We start from the raw sequence: 21,211 nt of genomic DNA, 5'->3' as shown, positions 1-21,211 counted from the left end.
AGAAACATCAGGTGTTGACAAGCCCGTTGGCATTTACCCTGGCGGTCTCCTCAATATAACATAGAATTTATTCTGTACTGATACAAATGTATTAATTGGTCGACTTTACTGATTACAAGTATGTCTGACAATCCAGAAGCGCTTTTCTTGATGTCTGTGCAATGTTGCAGAGGGGTGTCAACCAAGACACCCCCACAACTTCCGAGCGTTTAGGAATTCCGGGCAAATCTCACGGAGCCCTGCCACCGGGAATAATTTAACCACCTCGGTGACCTCAAACACAGAGATAGGAGACCCCGTCTCAGAGAACCCAGTTCTGTTTCCCCTCGTGGAAGCGTGACAGAGGAATTGAGTAGGGTATGTCTTCAAAAGTATTCTCCCCACTGACTCATAATATCCCCGAGTCGAGGTTTACAACTGCCCCATCCTCACTGTAAACAATGTTGACAGTGCAGTGCTTCCCTCACCTGAGACGCCATATGGGTGGACCAGAATTTCCCCAAAGCCATCTTGAAGCCGTTTTCCATGGCCTCACTGAATTCCTCCCACTAGAGTTCAAGCAAGTTCTTTCCTCATCTCCACCAAAGCTGCATTCTGCTTGGCCAACCGCTGTGGCCATTTCTTCAAGTCAAGATTTTCTTCCCAACTGGAAAAAAAAAAAATCCTCCTTTTTTCGTTGTCAAATTAAAATCATTGTTTAAGTACCAGGGGTGGCAATGTGGTACACTCAGCTGGTAAAGCGTTGGCCTCATACTTTTGAGGACCTGTATGGAGTTTGAATGTTCTCCCATGCCTGTCGGGGGGTTTTTCTCCGGATACTCCGGTTTCCTCCCACATCCCAAAACATGCAACATGAATTGGACACCCTAATTTGCCCCTCGGTGTAATTGTGAGTGCTTTTTAACCTGCTGTCCTCTGATAGGCCCCACACATCACAGACTCAAAGACAGTTTTTTCCCTCTGGCCATCAACTCCTTGAACTTAAAACCACTAAATGTGACAGTACTGTCATGAAAAATTCTGCAACTTCACTTCTTGTTTGCTTTTGTTGGTTTTAGTAATCTTATTAAGGCCTGGATAGGGGAAATAATATTGAAAAACACACTTTGGGATTTCATTTCCCGATCCATCCATCCATTTTCTTTTGCCACGTCCTGATGAGGTTCACAGGGAGTACTGGAGCCTTTCCAGTTGTCCACAGGCAGGAGGACAGGGACACCCTCAACTGATTGCCCACCAACCGCAGGGTACCAAGAGACAACAGTCACACCCACAACCACACAGAGGGGCAATTTATAGTGTCCAATTAATGTTGCATGTTTTTGGAATGTGGGAGGAAACCCACACAGGGACGGTGAGAACATGCAAACGCCATAATGGTGGGTTGGGGATTGAACTTGAGACCTCAGAACTGCTGAGGCCAACCGTTTACTCGCTGATGCACCGGCCCGCCGCCAGACAGGTTTGATTCTTGTATTTTTGGTCCAATATGGCTCTTTCGCCATTGGGTTGCTGACACCTGTTCTAAATAATACATCATTGCTTTTTGGCGTGTCCATATGTGACTCGTTAATTTAGATCATAAATCAGAACGTACATCTGCAACTTTGGCTTGTTGGCTGGTCTTCTTTCTTGGCCTTTTGGCTAAGATCAAGTGTCGTACCAACATTTACCAGGTGCAGTGGCCAAGTGGTAAGGCGTCAGTCTCGTAAACTGAAGAGCATGGGTTCGACCCCCATCTGTACCTTTGGAAAAATGCTGAAGTGATTTGATCTCTGATGATCAGTGCCATGCTCAGCTTTTGGGATGACTGAAGGCACAGAATGTGTTCCGAAAATAGATGGAGGTGGATCTGCTCCCCAAGAACATCTGGAAGCCTACTCAAGGCTGACACTGTTGTATGACCGTACTGACTGAAAATATCCCCATATACAATTAGTCATCCATGTACATGGCCTGGTACGTATGTATTTTATAAATGGATGATTTTAACATTTTATGCACGGATCTTTTATCAGTTAATAGGAAAAAAACTGCGTACAATTAAACATGGGATCCCATAGACACTTTTACCTGTGGACGTCATTACTTGACATATTTGGCGTATAATCAGGAATTGCTTTGGATGATGAATATTGAACCGATTTACTGCACAATACTAAAACACACTGGACTTGACTGACTGGTATGGGCAAGGCCTTTGGGTCAAAACTCAATAGAGAAAAGACCCAAGCCCAATTTTATGGACCATGGACTCAAGCAGAGAAGACTAGACTGCCTTTGACGGTGGTACAGATGGACCAAAAATCCTCGGCATCAAGTTTTGGTCAGGATGGTGGAGGAAAACAAACTGGAGCGACGTGATAGGGAGAGTTAGGAAAAGACTCAGGTTCTGGGGACTGAGCCGGTGGCATTTGAAGAAAAGTACTAATTATAAAAGCAGGGATTTTAACTGTGGCTTTTATTGATTGGTTCTTTTTTTGTTGCTTTTAGATCTGGACCGAGACATCTTTTACTTCCTCTCGGGCTCCAAGTGGGAAAGACTCAGGAGGAAGGTCACAGCCACAAAGAAGAGTTGTCTGTGCCCACCTGAAGAGGGAAAAGGAGCTCCACAGCAAAGGTCTTGGCAGGAAGGAGCAAAGAAATGAACGTCGGCGACGGTCGCTGCGGCACCCGCGGCAGGATCCTGGACCATGGTGTTTGGGAGTGTGGGATGAGGCCCACTTTAGTAAATCATCATTAGAATTAGGAAAATTAGCTCATTAGAAGAAAATGAAGATTTTAGTGGCGGTTCAGTGCCTTGTTTTTTTTAAAGCTTGGACAGTATAAAATGGGATTTTGGCTTGAACACTTGGAGGATGGATCACTATTCACACTTTTCCAGAACAACCCATTCATTGTGAAAAGTGGATTTCACTAGAAGCACACAACTTTTATCAGGCCCCAGTGAGAAATTGAACTCACGACCCCTGGTTTACAAGACCAATGCTCTAACCATGAGCTATGGAGCCTTGCTGAGCATAGGAATCCACACCAAGAAGTTATTGTTTTAAGGAGTGCAGACCCTTTCTGACACGGTCCGTCACCTTACACTTCCCCCTTACTAACCATTGCCACTTCCTGGTCCTTCACACTTGCCTCTTCTACTCTTCCTTCTCTCTCATTTTCTTTTTTTCACAAGTCTCTCTCTGTCTGGGATGCTCAGAACTACTTCATCTGTTCCTTCCAGAATCAGATTTTCTCGTTCATCTCTAGGTCACATCCGACCTGTTGGCATGCCGCTTACCACATTATACATAACACCCTCAATTTAAATTTCAACCTCATCACTCGATCTTTTACTCTTTTCACTTCAAGACATTCTTAGCCAGCTCTTCCTTAAAATAATCCCGACTCCATTTCTCTTCCCCTCTACTCCATGGTGGAATATTTTACACCAAGGTGACCAAGGTGGGCATTGCTGACTGTCTCCTCATTAGCATAGTGGACAGTGTCTCTTGCCTGTCACGCAAAGACCAGGTTTTGATTCCCTATTGGGGACTTGGTTACTTGGGGTGCTTTGTGGCAAAATAAAAAAGCCCATCACCCAATTTTCCAAATGGGGACCTTTCTGTAGTTGTCAAACATAACCTCAACCACACTGAAACCTTTTCTGTCATCCTGTCTGTTCGGAGGACCAGCAAATTGCCTGCTTACCTGCATGCCGAATCCATCCACCATCTATCCGTTTTCTGAGCCGCTTATCCTCATGGGGCTCGTCGGAGTGCTGGAGCCTCTCCCAGCTGTTGGCCTCACAGTACTGAGATCCCGGTTCCAACCACAAACCCACCTGAGTGGAGTTTGCTTGTTCTCACCGTGCCTGTGTGAGTTTTCTCCCGGCACTCTGGTTTCCTCCTACGTTCCAAAACCATGCAACATTAATTGGACACTAAAGTGCCCATAAGTGTGATTGTGAGTGCAACTCTTGTCTGTCTCCATGTTCCCTGTGATTGGCTGGCAACCAGTTCTGGGTGTACTCTGCCTCCTGCATGTTGACAGGTCGGATAAGCTCCAGCACTCCCCGCGAACCTCGGGAGGATAAGCCGTGAAGAAAATGGATGGATGGATGGATGGATAGAATATCTGCTTGCACATGTATGTTGATCCAAGAGGGCCAATACTCCAAACACATGTTTCTTCAAGTTCCTATAATTGTCAGGATGAGCATTCCATGTTTCAAACAAGTTTTCTGGGGTGGTGGGAGGCTTTCAATTTTGCTCCATTTTTGCCTATGAGCAAGTTGGGCTTTCTGTCGAGCGACTCTTTCCACTCACAACTCTGCTGAAGATGTAGCATGCCTTCCCTGGAAATATCTTTCCACGTCATTCTTTCAACAACTGGACAACTTGTCATTGCAAAGCAGACGTTGTCATGACCAATTGGAACGGAGGTCGGACCCAAATGCAGGGTCGGGAGACGGAAGGTAGTTCGGGAAAAGCGTTTTATTGTTCCACGGATGGGGGGGATTGGGCAGGCAGTCAGGTGCAGGTGCGCAGCGGGTGTTGGGACGTCGGGGCGTAGAGGGCAGGTCAGGGGCAGGATGGCTGGAGTCGGTACACGAGAGATCGATCAAGGAAGGCAGAAGTGTCAAAGGCGTCAGGTTTACGGGTTCGGTCGGAGAACAGGCGGTGGTCGGTTACACACGGGTTGACGATCAGGGAGGTGTGTGCCTCCCAATTAGCGCGACAACCCGGACGCCAAGCACCAGGATACCCACGGGGGGATCATTCTGAGGCTGAGCTGTTAAAGGGTTATTCTATGCCAAAATACTCCCTCAATAAAGTTACAAATGTACTGGTACTCCCAAATGTTACATTGTTACTGCGAAAGCAAATCACATGAATTGAAGGTTCCCTTTTGTGGTGTGAAAGACGCTAAAATGGATTGAAATGCTCCCATATGTACCAGAAATAATTCTTAAAAGGTAAAAAAAAGAACAACGACCGTGTCAGAAGGGGGATTTGAACCCACACCTCCATTTGGAGACAAGAATACCCGTTAACCGGAAGGAGCTCAGCCCTTGAGTCTGGCGCCTTAGACCGCTCGGCCATCCTGACATTGATTACTTCAGACCCTACCTGGACTGGAGTCATGTACTCAACGAAAGTACATTTGGTGCCATAAGGTCAGATATGAACACTTCATCCACTCAGGAAACGGGTCGCAAGTCCGATCATCATTGCAATATCGACATTAGAAGGACAACTGACAAATTTGAATTTATTGTTTATTTGTCTTTTATTAAGAGTGTTTCTCTGCAAAGTTTTTAAAAAAAAGTTATTGGTTTTGATTATATTTTTCTGGTTTGGCTTCTCATGGATCTTGGGTGAAAATTTGAGTCAGGCAGAGGAAAGTTTTAAAGGGGGGTGAAAAACAAAGTGGAGAGACACTGAAAAGATGACGAAATTATAAAGAATGAGAAGATGACAAAAGACTGTACACGAGTTGCAGTAAAGTTAAAGACATTGTAGATTACAATGACATTGTAAAGTCTGGTGACAGTGATTAAATTCGAGTGTTGTACGGGGTAGTCGTACTCCACCCTGTGAAGGAAGGACAGGAAAATATAGGACAGGACTGGACAGGACAAGAACCAGGTACTTGTCGGTCTTGAAACCAAAGATTCCAAATTCCATAAGCAGTTGGAGCTGATAACCCCAACCCAAAGTTTCCTGGACCTCTTTAAAGTATTACCCCCACTACTGTGGTCTTTTTTTGACATGATAAATTACTCCACAACTAAATTTGGCTTGAGCAGTCGTGCACTCCGTAGCACCACCCCCTCCATTCCCCCACCGTTTCGTCTCCACCAGAGGTCAACCACAAAAACACCAGCACTGGTTTTTGGCTGACACTCCATGTTCCCAAAGTTTCCCCAAGCCTGGACGTACTCCCAATTCTTCCATGTTCCAAGACCAAGAGTATCCTATTAGGAACTTTGAATGGAACTAGTAATTCTAAGACAATCATTGGTGTTTCCACCACTGAAACTATTTACTAAATTAAATTTTTGGGGATTTCATCCATGTCCAAATGAAGACACTGCAATTGGGGGTCGTACTTTGAGAGATTCAGTGCTTCATGAAGTTTCATCAAAATTGGCTGAAACACTTCATTGCTTCTTGAAGCTCCAAGCAAGTTGCTGAAAAGCTTCATTGTTTCACAAGACTCATTTGGTCATCAGTACTTTTTTTCCCCCCATGAACATCGATGCACATAAAGTTTGGATTCAACATTTTACCCACCAAAGGAAACACACGTTCTTTCCAGTGAAAGAATGACTCTGGTGGGAATCAAACTTACACCCTTTGAATTCCTACACTGTTAATCTAAAAGTCCAACTCACTGTCATTTGCGCCACAGAGAAATATATCCATGAATGATCTGTGTCTGTATGTTTATTTTAATGGGAGGCTTCTTTTTTTTTTTTTCCCTAATTGGACTCTCATATTCTTTTTTTTTTTTTTTTAAAGGCTTCCTCAAGCCTCCAGGTATTGATGACAGCGTTGTTCTCCTGAGTATCTGTCCATGGTCACAAAAAGCCAAATGTAAATGTCTCAAAACCATACCATGATAATTTTTTTCTGTGGCGTGATATTATAGCGTTGACTATGAGGATTGCGACTCCAAGTGGATTCTCATCATAATAATACCTACAACGTACATGCACATTTTGACGACCTTAACATGAATTTTTATCCAATTTTTAATGGAATAATCAAATGCTGTGGGACAGAAACGCTGCAATGAGGTCAATCCACGAACAAGATGCTCTCATACTCACACAACGTTCTAACCAGATGATCCACCGTGTCACCATCATCAGACTATTTTCATTTTCCTTTGTAAAAAAAATGTATTTTTTTGTTGCCCCTCTTTTTTTATTTACACATGAAAAATACTTTTTAGATTGGCCAGCAACCAGTTTCATTGAATTATTTCTCTATCTACTACACACATGGACGAGCCACCGAAGACTCAACACATGAAGATTAGATACAAGACCTAATGAACAAACGAGGTGCAGGTGAGTGGCATGACCACATCCCTGACAAACACGATTGGTTGAAATGGTTGACGATGCAAGATCACAGATATTTGTTTTTTTATGGGTTTTTTGTCCAAATTTTGGTTTGCATGCTTTAATTGGTATTACTACTGTACTGAAATTAGCATATGTGTTCAAAGACTTTTTTTCCTCTTCATCTTTTCTGTGAAGCTAAACTATTGAAAAGTGCCTTTTTCTTTGTGATGATCATTATGGTTTTCCAGTAGTCACAGATGGTACAGTGGTACAGATGCCTTAGTTTGGTGTAGGCAGCGTGGGTTCGATTCCCGCTCATTGATGGCGTCAATATCTGCCCTCTGACTCCCTGCTGACCAGTTCAGGATAGAGTCTGGCTGTCACCTGAAGCTGGCTCGGATAGGCTGCAGCTTTCCTGTGGCCCTTGTGAGGATGAGTGGCTTGGATGATGGATGTAATTATATCTGTTGTGGAAAAGAATAGTACTTGTCTTTACTCTGTTAACCAAGCAGGGTTCCAGGTATCTGAAATTATGACCATCTTTTTTCAATGTTTTAAATTGTGTGCTCCCTCACACAAACAAACAACCTGTTCAGCTAAGTCTTGTGTTGTATGGCACTGAAATGGCTCCCATGATTGGAGGCTGAAGTGGATCTGTGAGTCAGTAGCCATGCTAATCTCCGATTTCTCTCTTCAACAGGTGTCACACAACAGTTGAAGGGCTGAAAGCACTGGTATAGATTTTTGTTTCAGGACACAAGATTTCAACATCACCGAGGCATTTTTTTTAATCAAACCCTTCAAAGTCTGCCACTTGATATGATGAAGCATTCGTCTCTGGATTTTTTTTAACCGCATCGGCTTTTGTCATGGTCCTGCCTTCCAGCCCTGGCTGGGGTGTCCCAGCACACCGGCGCCTCATCCTGGATGATTAACCCCGGTATTTATCGGACCCAGTGGGCGACTGGTCTTCGGCAGATCGTTACCTCGCATGCCTCATTCCCGTACTTCTGTACTCCTGACGCCAACCTCCCATGTCTCCCGACTGACACTGTAAACCTGCCGTGACTGATCCTGTTGCTTGTTTGGACTGACTCCCCGGTTACTGACGCTGGAACTAATAAAGGCTCACTCCTGTCCGCTTGCCTGTCACCTGAGTCGTGCATTTGGGTCCCCCCCTCGAGTCTCGTTCTTGACACCTGTTCTGTCTTATTTATCAAAGTGACACACGCTGAGCTGTGTGGCAGGAAAAATCCAGGCACTCTTCCATCTCAATTGTGCTTTTTTTTTTCCCTTCTCTCCCTAACAGCTGCACACCGTGGGCAGTCCCGTCTCACTGAGCCATCGACCCACATGCACACACACACACTGATCTTGTTGTGAAAAAAAAAACGTAATAAACTCAAGCAAAACATGCAAATACTGGATTCAACGCAAGCAACACTGACTCGCAACTACCGTGGTGAACGCAAGCAAAGTGCGCGCGTAAACAGAACGTGGATATGCTTCGTGCCTTCACGAGAGACGCACAAAAGGAGGCAAAGAGCCAAATGGAACTCGAGAGCCGCGGATTGGCCACCCCTGTTTTAGACAGACCACTTTAGATGATATAAAGCCAGAACAAGGAAAGAAAAGCCCCCAAAGTTTTTTTTTTTTTTTTTTTTTATGTACACATCAAGAATACAGCAATGCAGTGTGGGTTAATTCTCAAGACTGAGTCTGAATCGGTGATAAATCGGGTCACGGAAGGTGAGGACTGACTTCACTGAAGGATTTATTTAAAGACTTATCTGAAATCATAGTTCCAATAAAAGAGAGAACTTCACCTATGTCACGAGTCCGGACTGTGTGCAGGTTGAAACCGCTGAACTGGTGACTTCACGAAGAAAGGCCCACTCCCCCAAAATTAAGAAACAACAGATTTGCTTGTTAAAAAGCTGGTTAAAATTTCCATTGGGAGTGAAAATATTTTCTCGCTCTTTGTATCAAAATTAGTGTGGTGTGCTGTGTGTGTTTGTGCACCAGGTGAATCGTTCATCATCATCATCATGTTTTTACCTCAAGGAAGAAGAACGCGAAGCAGGACAAATCACGGAGACCACCATATTGTTAAAAAAAATGTGCATACACAAAGTCTTGCAGGCAGGTTGTCGTGGCCGAGTGGTTAAGGCGATGGACTAGAAATCCATTGGGATCTCCCCGCGCAGGTTCGAATCCTGCCGACAACGAACATGTAGTCTTTTGTAGCACTGCGGCAGAGCGTGGAGATGGAGGTTGGCAAGAGATAAGAGTCAAATATACTTTGACAAATTGGAAACCAGCACAACGGCACCAACGCAATCGCAATATTCACCCACCAGAGCTCTGCCGATCAAATGTCTGTACATTTGATTATTCCATCGAAAATTGGATAAAAATTGATGTTGAATTTGTCAACAAAATGTGCATGTACATCGTAGGTATTATTACGATTAAACTCCACTTGGAGTTGCAATCCTCAACACTATAATATCAGTCATCCGTGACCAAGTGTGAAAGGTACTTCTACGACGTGACACGGTAGATCGTCTGCTTAGAGCAGTGGACTCACAGTTCTGAAGATGGGGGTTCAAACCTCGATCTCACCCGTGTGAGGTTTGCATGTTTTCCCCGTGCCTACGTTGGTGTTTTTCCGGCCATTCTGGTTTCCTCCCACATCCCGATAACATGCAACATTAATTGGAGACTCTAAATTGCAACTGTTGTCTGTCTCCATGTGCCCTGCGATTGACTGGCAACCAGTTCAGGATGTACCCCGTCTCCTGCCCGTAGACAGCTGGGATAGGCACCAGCACTCCTGGCGACCTTCGTGAGAATAAGCGGCAAAGATAATGAATGGATGGAAATTATGCTATGGCTTGCTCCACATAAACTCGATAGTACGTCCATGTCGAACCTCTTGAGACTTTCATACAGTACCACCAGAAAGATTTCACACCCCTTCACATTTTGCTGCGAGATTTCATCAAAAGCTGTTTTGAAGTTTATCTTGAAAAAAAAAAAATCTTCATAAAATATAAAGGCAGTCGTGTTTTCAGACATTTGTCTCAATTTATAAATCAGGTAAATATTCAAACATAATGCGCAAATCAGTATTTACACCGTTTGCAATGCCACTCAAACTTGAGCTCAGGTGCATCAGATTTCCACTGATGATCCTTGAGGTCCTTCTCCAACTTGAATGGAGGCCACCTGTGGTCACTTCACTTGACTGAACATCATTTGGAAAGGCACACAGTTGTCTAGATAAGATGCGGCTAAGGATAAGCGGCTCAGAAGACGGATGGATGGATCTTCAGCATCTGGCTGCGCTTTTCTGAGAAACCACCTGATGACCCTGTCGGGGAAACAAATTCATGACTTCTCTTTTTTTCTTCAAGTGGTAGAGTGAATTCCTTCATTCACTCTTGGCATTATTTGCCTTTGGTCGACTGGTGTTTTTTTTAAAGTGTTCAGTGAGGAATCAGAATAGAAACAGGACGACCAAAGTCAATTTCGTGTTTTGCCACACATCAAGGGAGAACGCCGGAACACACGAATCTGGAAATACTTCCAGTTTTTTTCAAAAGCACTCGTCCCACATCCCACTGACAGCCACATCTCTTGGAACGTGTCAGGGGCGTGGCCAGGCCGCAGCTCCTCACCTGCGCCTCATTGTCGATAATAGATCCTTTTCACGTGATGTCATGTTTTGGTGACCACGCCCACTGGGCGGCAAAAGTACAATACAAACTGGTGTGGTGTTTTGTGATCTTTTTGTGAATATTGGCTTGCTTATAAGCATCTTATGGCCTTTTCATCGTGGTTCTTTCATTGTGTGGCTTCTTGTTGCAAGAGCAGACAGAAAAAAGGTTATGACACTCCAGGCGTTGTTACCTTTTGCTGGGCATTCAGCTAATTTACTGGGTATCCTCACACTGGTTACATATCTCTATGGAGGTCTTTGGGCTGTCATATCCTACGAGCAGCCGCAGTGAACCTTTGCCTTCCAGGTTTGCGGTGGATAACGTGAACCTCGTGCGCTGTCGCGAGCCATAGCCTTTGCGTGGCACTTTGCTAACTCTTGAGAGCGGGCTATGCCGATCGCTGTTTTCGAGCGAAAAGTATGCGGCCTCTGACCATCTCATCGCTGTTTGTGTCGTGACAGTCCTTTAATTCAGCAGCCTGAGTTCTGTCACAAAGTGCTCACATGACTCCCAGTTACCTTGCGTCTTCTCGTGAAACTTATATCTCGCAAATATGGGCTTTGCTTTCGTAATCAGAATTTTTTTGGTCACAACGTTTTCGCAACTTATCTTCATCTCTGTCAGTGTCCCATGGAATTGCTGACATCCCGTCCGTTTTCGCCGATCCCACACAGGAGGAAACTGCACTTTCCTCTTTCCGCTCTGTTTTAAGCGGGTCTCGTGAACAAGAGTTTCGGCATGTTGCTTGAATCTCTGTCACGCATCTGGTAAATTGGTGAGTGGAACACCGAACGCCTCCCATCGTCTTCATTTGTTTTTTCTTCGCTGTGAGTCGTAGTTATGCTTCCGTCACTCTGACGCCATGTTAGGACTTGCTGTTTGTGTTATTGAAAGAACGTAGCCCTGAGTCCAACTCTAATTGTTAACATGGTTGATTTATATTTATGTCGCCCCCCCTCCCCAACCTCTCCCACTGACATCGACACAATGCTCTCGAGTTTCATATGTGGCCATAATATGTAGACATGATCTTGCCATCCAAAACAAACAAACACGTGGTCAGCGTGACGTCAGTGAAAAGTATTCGGAACGACATGTAAGCCTTGTGGTTTGCCTTGTCAGTTGTGCTTGAGACTGTTTCTGAAGTAAAATTACAATGTTTGTTTGTGTTCATTTTTTTTTCTCTTCATCTTTTCTGTGAAGCTAAAGTATTGAAAAAATATCTTTTTGATGATCTTATTATTTGTGATGCCAGAGAAGTGGAAAAGAAATTATTTCTCTTTAATCACGGATCAGATGTCAACTGGGGTGACTGATGGCTTGATAATCGATTGGTTGCTTGTGTCGGTCCTTGACAGACGTGCGCGGGGTCCTCTTCTCAGCGCACTTGTGTCCAAAAGAGGACATCGCCAGTGAATTCAATTCTCATGACGTGTTTCTTCTGCAGAGGAGCGCACACATCATTGTGTGTCATGATGCAAGCTGTTTGGTTAGTGTACTCCCTCGTACAGCTTCGTGTGCCACTTTAGTCATTCTTGTTTTGTTCAGTTACACATTTTGCCTCAGTTATCGGACCTCGTTTCCGGATTGTGGGACTTTGCCTTTTGCCACGTGTTTTTTGAGCTTCTGCCTTTTTGGACTGCTTCCCTGTGTACGACCTCTGAAAGAATCAAATTACCCTCAAAAATCAGGTCCCCTGTGTTACCCCTTGCTGCACTGATCGTGACAGGAGGGTTCATTGTTATGAAGATAATTCAAGTTTTCAGTTAATAGATTTTACATTGTTATAGAAAGTTATTGTCCATGGTTTTTATTTCTTTCACATTCCAACATTTGTTATTCAGGTAAAAAAAAAAAATATCTGAACTAAAACGCTCAACATCTCATTGCGTTTTTATGTTTTATCATCAATTGTACTGTAACTTACATGCAAGCAGTAAAATGACAAACACAAATCCAGGCTGACATTTTGAGCTCAGCTGTTGTGAAGGTGAAAATCAATACCAAAATACTCCTTAAATAAAACTACCAAATGTACTCCCTAATATTATAGTATTTCTGCTAAAGCAAATAATATGGATTAGAGGTACCTTTTTGCGGCGTGAAAGACCCTAAAATGTAGTCAAATGATCCCATTTGTTCCCCTTAATTGGGGAATTTCCAATCTCTGGTTCCCTTGACATATGTGGCACAATGGACAGTGCATGACTCCAGGATTACTAAAGAAGTAATCCCCAAAGGTTGTGGTTCAAGTCCCACCAGTGTCTTTCTTTCCATGGCCAAATGAAGCACTGAAACTTTGTGGAGTTATCTGTCCATTCGGAATACTTGTGTCTGGAGTCTTTTAAAAGGGTCAAGCAGGGGTGCGTAATCCGTCGATCGCCAGGATGGCCTGCCAAAAAAAACAGCAATGATCTCTTAACATAATTACAAATGTTGCCAGTACTTACAGAGATCAATGTGTTTTATCATGAGAGCATCCACCACGCCGCTGCTTTTACTTAGCAACACAGTATGGGGGCAACGTCGCGCAAAGACGAGCTAGACATGCTGCTGGTGTTTTACTTTCGATATAACGGAGAAACTTAAAAAGAAAAAGTGATTGAAGATGCAATTGCTGTCAGAGTATGTGAATAAGCGAAGAACAAGTGGTTAAACTGGACGAGATTTTTCTGTTTCGAGTGGGAAAGGTATGGTCTGAAGCCAGCCCAAAGTAGAAAGTGCAGGATGAGATGGTGTGGTAATCAACCGCCTGATTCTAGGATTGAAAGCAAAGACAATACAGCGCACAAAAAGCAAATCCTGCATTTTAAATACAGGAGGCAACATAACATTAACCTTAAAACTGTTTGGGAGCATCATTCAGCTTTCAACATGTCTCACTAAAAGATATTCTGCAATCACATAATTCAGTTTTATGTCAAGAAAACAGACGGGATATCATTGTGGGTTTAAAAAAATGAAAAAAATGGAAGCAACCTTTCAAATATTCAGTTCATAGTTTGCTTGGGTGCCCTGCGATTAGCTGGAAATCATTTCAGGGCGTAAACGGCCTACTGCACGTTGACGGCTTGGATAGGCGCCGGCACTCACCACGACCCTTGTGAGGAATGATAGGCAGCTAAGCAGATGGATGGATGGATAGTTGGCTTGGTTTGGTTAGCAATGCATTTTTGGTTGGCTTTCACTGTGGCGACAGTGGGACACGAGGAGAGAAAAAAATGTGGCAGCGGACAGCATGAAGCCAACTAAATTCATGCGCAATTCAAAGAGGTTCCACCCCAGTCATGCTGATAAAACGATGGATTATTTTCAGCGAAAGTCTCGAATTATGCTAACAATCATCCCGCCTTGTGAAAGCCACTTCAGTAAACGAGTGAGGACTGTTAGCATCATACAAGTAGCGTACCAAATTGCTTCATGTGGGCAAAAAAACTCCAATCATAGCAGATATATTATTGTTTTAAAGTGTTTTTTATTTTGTGCTCCTGAGTTAATGTTGCTGAACAAGATTTGAAGTTTTATTATTTATTGAGTTTTATTTTCACAATCAAAGTGCAATAAGTCGGTCAAAATGTTTATTTCAGGCAAATTGATGTGCTGAAAATATTTTCTGTTACAGACTGCCGATGTTCATAAAGTTGTTCTCTGTTGTTTTCTTTAATGTTAATAAGGATACAATGTCATGCAGAGCTTTACTTAACAATTTTATACTCAAATGATAATATTTATAGTCATGGCGGAGAGTTACAGGTACTGTTTCGTGGTGTGAAATAGCTGCTAAAATGTTCTGAAATGCTCCCGTATGTACCAGAAATGCTTCTTGAAAGTCAACAAACACCCAAATCTGTAAAGGTATTTTTTGATCTGTCAAATATTATTTTGTTTTTCTCATCTGTTATGATTTGGATTTTGGGGTCAATTTCCACCACTTTCCAAGAGATCTGTCTGTTGGGATAAGAGTTTTTGACAAAAACTTGAGGTTTTTCCAGATGAGTCTATTCCAGCGCTCAATCTTGATGTTTGGAGCCTCCAAGCAAGGACATGAATCGGATGTTGATGAATTACTCTGCTTCCACACTGAACACTTCAAACACCAGCACGTGACCAAAGAAGTCACGTCAACAGTGAATGAATCCATTTCAAGACCATCTGAAGATCCATCCATCGGAAACTATTGACTCCACTGACTTTTTCTTTAGAATGGAAGCAGTGAAATACGATTGGACAGCTCCATCTTCAAGACATCAGCCTCAAGTGAAGAATCACTGTTGACTCAATCACAACAATTACTGATTTTATGAAATATGTGTTATCTGGTTTCTATCCTGGAAACACTAATTTTTTATTCATATTCAATGAGGCGCAGGTGACGAGCTGCTGCTGGCCCTTGTTTGAATTTGTCATGTAGAGGTGAGTTGTTATTCTACAATGGAGGAATTTAACCCACGAAAGGCTCACCTTTGACCTTTGATCTTTGGCTAAAGGCTCTTGTTGATCCCAACCCACCCTGTCGTACTAATCATAAGGACACAAGCTCAAGTACAAAGACGACGCAAATCTTTACGGGACTCTTTATTCCTTCATTTTTTTCTGTATGTCTTCATTTATTTATTACATTTTTATTCCAGGGCATATTTTCATAACTTTTTTCATGGTGCAGGTCATACGTGACTTTGACTTTCCATGTCAGCCGTCAGGGGCGTGGCCAGGAGCTCCTCACCTGCACCTCATTGACGCTAATTAGGAAATGCATTTAAGTCTTTTGTGTCCATTTGTCAGATGTGTGTCGTTGTGTTTGTTGCGTTTTGTGAGTGACTCTCCCTTGTTTCAACTTTTCTGTGCCACTTCAGTCAAGTCTTGTTCTTGTTTCAAGTTTTACCTCATAGATAACGGACCTCGTTTCTCGGTTTTGGGATTTTGCCTGTTAGCCTCGTGTTTTTGTGATTCCTTTTTAAGAGGCATCGTTGTGTATTAGGATTCATTCAACTTTTCAGTTCATCGCCTGTTTTTGCATTGAGAAAAAAAAGATTTGACGTGTTTATATACCTTTCTCATTTCAAATTCACAGTTATTTGTCATGAGCAAGCAACATGGTGGAGGACCTATAAGCAGTCACACTGGAGTCGCTCTTTCATGATAAAAGTTGTGTTTACGTTGATGTTAGAATTTGGGGAGCAACTTTTAGGTGCATCCATGTTGGTGAAAACGACATAGTGGTTGCCAAAGGAAGCACTGAAGCTTTGGGGCCTTTCTCCATCCCGTTTTCTGGAATATTGTGTCTGGAGTCTTTTTTAAAATTCATAACATGTCAATCATGGATGTCAGAATCCCCACAAACCTGACAGAGTATCCATCCATTTTCGTAGCCGCTTATCCTCACAAGGGTGCTAGAGATTTTCCCGGCTGTCATTGGTCAGGAGGCGCGGTACACCCTGAATTGGTTACCAGCCAATCACAGGCCACATAGAGACAAAAAGCCACACTCACAATCACACGTCTGGGCAATTTAAAGGGTCCAATTAATGTTGCAAGATTTTGGGATGTGGGAGGAAACCGGAGTGCCCGGAGAAAACCCACGCAGGCACGGAGAGAAAATGCAAAATAAACACATCCGGATATGGGATTGAAAACAGGACCTCAGAACTCTGATGCCGACGATTTACCAGCTTATCCACTGTGCTGCCAAAAGCTTTCTTTCGGCTTGTCCCGTCAGGGGTCGCCCCAGCATGTCATCTCAGATAAACGCTCATAGTTGTTTGGCACAGTTTTTACGCCGGATTCCTGCCACAACCCTTCTTGGGGAGTGGAGGCCCCAGTGAGGAAAAACTCCCCAAAAATGGTCAACCCAAACAATGCCCTCATCACTGAGTTATGGGGCCCTAAGAACTGTGTCAGAAGTGGGATTCGAACCACACCTCCATTCAGAGACCAGAACACCCATCAACCAGAAGGAGTTTAGTCCTTGAGTCTGGTGCCTTAGACCGCTCAGCCATCCTGACACTGACTTTGAGAAAGCCAACAAACTGAACTACTCCCGAAATTGACCAGTACCAGGTGCTGTAAGCATTTTGTCAAGTGGAAACAGAAGCATATTTTAAGAAAATATTTAGCCCCTTTTTTCATCTGGAGGTTCCACTTACAGCCATACTGCCCTGAGAACGCCCAATCTCGTTTGATCTCGGAAGCTAAGCAGGGACGGGCCTGGTTAGGACTTGGACGGGAGACCGCCGGGGAATATCAGGTGCTGGAAGCATTTTGTCAAGTGGATATGGAATCATGCTAATATTTCCATCGAGTGATACTGCATCGGAACAGGTATTTCTCCCAGAACCCACCATTTGAACTTATCCCAAACCAAAAGAGTGCACATTCATTGCCAGCAGGACGCAAACCTGCGCAGGGAGACCCCAATGGATTTCTAGTCCATCACCTTAACCACTCGGCCACGACAACCCGACTGCGAGATTGCTTGCGGTTAGTGCAGTATTTTCATGATTTGCTTGAGTTTATCATGGTTGTTACGGTTACTGTGACAACAAGATCAGTGTGTGTCAATGGCAAAGTGAGACGGGATTGCGCAGCGTTGTGAAAGAAGGAAGTGGAGCAGGAGGACCTCGGCACGGAGAAGAGGTCCCCCCTCCGTCTCCCGTCCATGGTCACCTTTATTAGACCAGCTCAACCCAATCTATCAAACAATTAAATATAGTTCAAATAAATCTTAGTGTTATTTTTTTAAAAAATCCTTCATCTCAGCTTTGGTGATCAGTCAAAAGTAGTCTGCGTGGCCAAAACCTTGCATCTCATCCATCCATCCCAATTAACTGTCTTCCGATCAATCCATCCATTCATTCATCCGTCCCTCCATCCGTCTGTCTGTCCATCCATCTCAATCAACTGTCTTTCTATCCATCTGTCCATCCGTACATCCATCCATCCATCTACCGCAATTAACTGTCTTTCTATCAATCCATCCATTCATCCCTCCATCCAACTGTCTGTCCATCCATCATCCATCCAGCCGTCCATCCATCCATCTCAAACAACTGTCTTTCTATCCATCTGTCCATCCGTACATCCATCCATCCATCTATCTCAATTAACTGTCTGTCCATCCATCCATTCATCCCTCCATCATCTGTCTGTCCATCCATCATCCACCCAGCCGTCCATCCATCCATCCATCCATCTCAATCAACTGTCTTTCTTTCCATCTGTCCATCCGTACCTCCATCCCTCTATCAGTCCAGCCATCTGACCATGCGCTTCAGCATGAATAACGAACCCACAATGAATGGCGTGCTACAAAACCCTGTAAATTTCCATTCTTAAGGAGTGAAAGTCACAAAAATAAAAAAACACAAATTAACAAAAGGTGGTGAGAGTGAAGCCCTGCATTTCTTTGCATTTGTCCAATATATGCACTTCACTGAGGATCGATCAACGATGACCTCGAAGTACTTTTCTTCGGTTCTCAAAAGGGAAGCAGGCTGCCTCTTTGGTGAAATACGATTGGACTGCTCCTTCTTCAAGGCATCAGCATCAAATGACTTGTTGTGAAGAATCATTGTTGACTCAATAATAATAATAATTACTGATTTGGTTGAACATGTGTGATCTGGTTAGGATCCTAGATACAACAGCTTTTTTATTTATATTTGTCACAGTGATGCAGTGTCAAGCACAACAGAAAATGAAATATATTTTATTCATCTGGTGGGCCTAATTAGCATCAATGAGGCGCAGGTGAGGCCTGGCCACGCCCCTGACAATCAGTATCAGCTGGATCTGACCAGATTTGCTCATTCTGTGAATTTTTTTTCACTGAACAAAGCCAAAAAACAATCTTGACGCCTAAATGAACAGCAATAGCTTCGTTTTTTCAGAATATACAGATTCGTGTTCATTTTGTTTATCCATAAAAGTGAGAGTAACGGAACGTGTTCAGGTCCATCCGTCTCCACTTTGCAGCACAGCATGAAGTGGGCGGGGCCTTTTTCCCCAGAATTTGTGTAGAGGAAGAAAGAAAGAAAGAAAGAAAGGAAGAAAGAAAGAAAGAAAGAAAGAAAGAAAGAAAGAAAGAAAGAAAGAAAGAAAGAAGCCAGTTAGGGTCAGCCGAAAGATACTGCAAATTTCGTCTGGAAAGCCTAATATAATACGATATATACTATAGTGTTGGCAAAATTGAAACGAGTGACAGGCTCATCAGGAAATGTGATGCGTTCAAATGATTTTCCTTCAAACAGAAGTCTCATGAGCATGAATTATTTTGGGACAAGCAAACTTTCTTTTCAGTTCACTTCGGTTTCCTCCCACATCCCAGAAACATGCAACGTTAATTGAATATGCTAAATTGCCCCTAGGTATGATTGTGAGTGCGGCTGTTTCTCTCTTTGTGCCCTGCGATTGGCTGGCAACCAGTTCAGGGTGTACCCCGCCTCCTGACCGATGACAGCTGGGATAGGCTAAAGCACACAAACTTGTAAGGATAAGCGGCTACGAAAACGGATGGATTTTCATTGTCCGGTTTGTGGGGAGTCTGATATCCATGATTGATAAGTTATGAATTTAAAAAGACTCCAGACACAATATTCCATAAAACGGGATGGAGGAAGGCCACAAAGCTTCAGTGCTTCATTTGGCAACCACTTAATCGTTTTCACCAACATGGATGCACGTAAAAGTTGCTCCCCAAATTCTAACATGAACGTAAACGACATTTTTAGTGAAAGAGCGACTCCAGTGTGACTGCATTTGGGTCCTCCCCCATGTTGCTTGCTCGTGACAAATAACTGTGAATCTGAAATGGGAAAGGTATACAACCATGTCGAATCTTTTTTTTCTCAATGCAAAAACAGACGATGAACTGAAAAGTTTAATTAATCCTCATACACAACGATGCCTCCTGTCACGAGCATGCAGCAAGGAACAGGAACCAAACACAGGGACATGATTTTCGAGGGTAGTTTAATTCTGTCAGAGGTCATACACGGGTCAGCGGCCCAAAAAGGGAGAAGCACAAAAAACACGAGGCAAAAAGGCAAAGTCCGAAAATCCAGAAATGAGGTCCGATATCTACGAGGTAAAACTTGAAACAAGAACAAGACTTGATGGAAGTGGCACAGAAAAGTTGAAACAAGGGAGAGTCACTCACAAAACGCAAAGCACAACAAACACAACTTACAATCAGACACACAAGACTTCAATGCATTTCCTAATCAGTGTCAATGAGGTGCAGGTGAGGAGCTCCTGGCCACGCCCCTGACGGCCTACATGGAAAGTCAAAGTTACGTATGACCTGCAGCATGTTCATTGCAGCATTAAAAAAAGTTATGAAAATATGCCCTGAAATAAAAATGTAATCAATAAATAAAGACATACAGAAAAAAATGAAGGAATAAAGAGTCCCGTAAAGATTTGCCTCGTCTTTGTACTTGAGCTTGTATCTTTATGATGAGTACGACAGGGTGGGTTGGTATCAACAAGAGCCTTGAGCCAAAGGTCAAAGGTGAGACTTTTGTGGGTCAAATTCCTCTATTGTAGAACAACAGCTCATCACCCCATGACAAATTCAAACAATGTTGGGTAGAAAAGGAATTTGCCGAGACTTTGGTCTGTGTTCAATTTAAAAAAAAAAAAAATAGGGCAGGAGACACAAGTCAACTACAAACGCATGCTCATTGGGGCAGGTGCGCACTGGGTCGAGGAAAGACACGCCCATGACAATTGCAGTCGTTTTCTGGATCTTCAGGGGTGTTTATGTAACTTGCGGAGTAATTGACCCGGGCACTTAACCACGCCTCCTGAAGTGACATCACGTAAGACAAACAGTAAAAATGGCAAATACAATACAATACATTCTGAACTGAGACAGACTCTATGCTTCTGATTTCATTGAAATCAACGATATATTATAGATTCTAAATACATTCTTAACTGAGAGAGACGCCATGCTTCTGATTTCATTCAATCATTCACACGTAGCAATGTTATGCTAGCGGAGAACGTCTCATTCATTTATATGAGACGTGTATTAAAAATCAAATTTAGGGCATATCTTCGTGCAAACACAGTCTTGTTAAGCTTCGGCCGCGAGCCAGCAAGAAATCAATACGTTTGTGCAGTCCGATCATCGCTAAATATCGCTCAACAAAGAATAAGTGTGTCAATTGTTCACACACAGCAGTGTTTTGCGAGTGAAGAACTTCGAATTCCTTTATACGAGACATGTATTGAAAATCAAATATAGGGCATACCTTCGTGCAAACATATGTGTTCCGGTTGATATTAGATTGATTTAGTTGATGATGCGGTCTTCCACAAAGTTTGATCCATCAAAGGCGTTTTTTGTACTGGGTCTTCGGTTTTGGAAAGGGTACGAATCGAACTCCACCAACTCGCCTTTCAGGATACCTGTCGTCAC

At 43.3% G+C, this 21,211-nt stretch overlaps 2 long non-coding RNA genes, 5 other non-coding genes and 1 pseudogene across 12 annotated transcripts in view; 4 read left to right on the top strand and 4 right to left on the bottom strand.

The window, feature by feature from the left end:
* Window positions 1-20,569, bottom strand: part of LOC133494398 (uncharacterized) — an 86,795-nt gene extending 66,226 nt beyond the window's left edge. For 3 of the 4 annotated variants that reach the window (XR_009793292.1, XR_009793289.1, XR_009793290.1), the window contains exon 1: window positions 19,973-20,152. This is a non-coding gene — a long non-coding RNA (uncharacterized LOC133494398). The other variant, XR_009793291.1, reaches the window with a different exon arrangement.
* Window positions 1-21,211, top strand: part of LOC133494396 (uncharacterized) — a 322,682-nt gene that overhangs the window by 55,153 nt on the left and 246,318 nt on the right. The window lies entirely within an intron of this gene.
* Window positions 1,676-1,747, top strand: trnat-cgu (transfer RNA threonine (anticodon CGU)). The gene has a single exon. It is a non-coding gene; the product is annotated as a tRNA-Thr (tRNA).
* Window positions 2,939-3,011, bottom strand: trnat-ugu (transfer RNA threonine (anticodon UGU)). The gene has a single exon. It is a non-coding gene; the product is annotated as a tRNA-Thr (tRNA).
* trnal-caa (transfer RNA leucine (anticodon CAA)) lies at window positions 4,986-5,096 on the bottom strand. The gene is made up of 2 exons: window positions 5,059-5,096; window positions 4,986-5,031 (listed from the first exon to the last, which is right to left on the bottom strand). It is a non-coding gene; the product is annotated as a tRNA-Leu (tRNA).
* On the top strand, window positions 9,210-9,291 carry trnas-aga (transfer RNA serine (anticodon AGA)). The gene has a single exon. It is a non-coding gene; the product is annotated as a tRNA-Ser (tRNA).
* On the top strand, window positions 16,926-17,044 carry LOC133494980 (5S ribosomal RNA; annotated as a pseudogene).
* On the bottom strand, window positions 17,163-17,244 carry trnas-aga (transfer RNA serine (anticodon AGA)). Its single transcript has one exon. It is a non-coding gene; the product is annotated as a tRNA-Ser (tRNA).

The sequence above is a fragment of the Syngnathoides biaculeatus genome, chromosome 21 (assembly GCF_019802595.1).
Source record: "Syngnathoides biaculeatus isolate LvHL_M chromosome 21, ASM1980259v1, whole genome shotgun sequence".
NCBI classification, from domain to species: domain Eukaryota; kingdom Metazoa; phylum Chordata; class Actinopteri; order Syngnathiformes; family Syngnathidae; genus Syngnathoides; species Syngnathoides biaculeatus.
Note: the sequence above shows the minus strand (reverse complement) of the source record. Positions and strands in the feature narration are given on the sequence as shown.